Here is a 2,494-nt window from a genome sequence, read left to right as displayed (position 1 = left end):
AGGGTTGGGGTTTTCTCTTGCTCATTCTGAGCTGAGCTTGGGAAATGGACGATATAGTAAGTGAGTGCTGGACTAGTCCAGACCATCCCTTTGTTCACAGTGATCTGCAACAACCCGTCCTTTTTCATTAATGCTTAGATTCAGGCAAGACAAAAACCAATCCCTTAGGTGGTCGCCTGAAATGTCTATAGACGATGTTTCGGTCTCCTAACTCCCTTCACAGGGTGAAGCCAGGAGCTGGGAGTTTTCTCTCTGTTTTGCTACACTGAGCCATGAGGAGGAACAATGATGAGTATGTGTGACAAATTTTCCTACCAACTGGAATGTAGCTGTTTTTGTACAGGAGGTGCAGGGGCCTCTCCTAATTGGTTTCTAGATTTCTCAGAAAGTGAATTAGTCCATGTATTGTTGTTCTATCAGTGTGTCCATGGAGGAAGAAGAATTTGGGGCTTCCCATTCCAGAACTTATCGAGCTCTACTCTCTATTTTAAACCCCACATTTGTGACCACTGTCTCTCTAGACAGTGTAACCACATACTTTTATCATAATGTTGTAAAAGCTGTTCAGTGATATTTATGGCTTCCAGATCTTACATGATTCTCCAATTATTATAATCCTCACATCATCTGTTAACTATCTTGGAGATAGCCCAAAACATGATATTTTATTTAACTAGAAAATGTAAAAGCCAGGTATGTTTCCCCTTCTCAATTTAAAGGGTAGTAAGGAATAATGCTTTCACACACTGCGATTACCTATGTTATACCACCAACTTTTAGATATCCTTTTCAGTATATACACATACTGAAAGTGGCCTTTTACCCATGATGAGAGATTGGTTAGCATTTAGAAATCATGGGTTCAAAATATACGAATATTTGTAAGCATAGCAGGCACTTAGGTCTCTATATACTGATTTCTACCGCCTTTTTGAAAGCAGAAACAATAGCTTTCATGCTGCACTGTCTGCAAAAACATATACGCACACGCTGTTTACACACTTCCAGTTTAGGACATTTATGAATAACATTTACTTTTCTTTGAGACCTAGAAACCAAAGGACACATTCCTGGACTAGCTCTCAGACATCCACTTCTCCCCTTACTCTGGTAGAGCAATGCCTGTCCTCTTTGTGTAGACAAAATTTCCACTAACATAATGCCAAGGATGACAAATGACCTCTGCATTCACTTTTCCACAGTCAACTTGATCAATACCTTAATGTTCTTCCTATTGCGCCACACAGGGTGGTTTTCAGTCACCTTCCACATGAAGAACTGGTTAGGTTCTGCTCAAATTGGAGGCCAATATTACGAACTCAATTACTTATTTAATTATCTGAATTCATTCCCTTAATTATTTTAATATTAAAATACTACTTTTTTTTTTTTTTTTTTTTTTTTTGACAGACTCTCACTCTGTGGCCAGGTTGGAGTGCAGTGGCACGATCTCGGCTCACTGCAACCTCCACCTCCCAGGTTCAAGCGATTCTCGTGCCTCAGCCTCCCGAGTATCTAGAATTAGAGGCAGGCACCACCTCACCCAGCTAATTTTTGTATTTGTAGTAGAGACTGGGGTTTCTCCAAGTTGGCCAAGATGCTCTTGATCTCCCGACCTTGTGATCTGTCCGCCTCAGCCTCCTTAAGTGTTGGGATTACAGGTGTGAGCCACCATGCCCGGCCACATTTTATAAGTAAGCAAATTTAAAAAGCTATTGATGTCTACAGTTAGGTGATAATTGAAACCTACACCCATGAGAAATTGTTGTTAGGCATAATTTAATGACTTTCTCTTGACTGTATCACTGCTTTCTGTTTTGCTGAAATAGATATAATTTTTAATGCATATGAGCTTCACTTCATATGTTATTATGGCTGGGCATGGTGGCTTATGCCTGTAATCCCAATACTGTGGGAGGTTGAGGAGGGTGGTTCCCCTGAGGTCAGGAGTTCAAGACCAGCCTGACCAACATGGTGAAAACCCATCTCTACTAAAAATACAAAAATTAGCAGAGTGTGGTGGAGCATACCTATAGTCCCAGCTACTCAGGAGGCTGAGGCAAGAGAATCGTTTTAACCTGGGAGGCGGAAGTTGCAGTGAGCTGCAATGATGCTGCTGCCCTCCAGCCTGGAGAGACAGAGTGAGACGCCATCTCAAAAATTATATACACATATGTATGTATGTATATATGTATATATGTATATATAATGTATAACATACATAATGTATATGTAATGTATGTGTGTGTGTACAATGTATATATAATGCATGTGCATGTATTTATAATGTATATATGTATATATAATGTGTATATATATTGTATATATCATACTATTACATTTTAAAGAAACTTGTCTCAACTACCACCTTAAGAAATATCTTAATATAAAAGTTTATATTCTATACAGTTTTATATTATTCAAATTTTGTTCTATGTCAAATGCCTTCTTATATTTTAGTTTTGCTGGAATAAATTCTCAAATGTCTTATTTT

The sequence above is a fragment of the Trachypithecus francoisi genome, unplaced genomic scaffold, assembly GCF_009764315.1.
Source record: "Trachypithecus francoisi isolate TF-2019V2 unplaced genomic scaffold, Tfra_2.0 Lachesis_group2, whole genome shotgun sequence".
NCBI classification, from domain to species: domain Eukaryota; kingdom Metazoa; phylum Chordata; class Mammalia; order Primates; family Cercopithecidae; genus Trachypithecus; species Trachypithecus francoisi.
Note: the sequence above shows the minus strand (reverse complement) of the source record.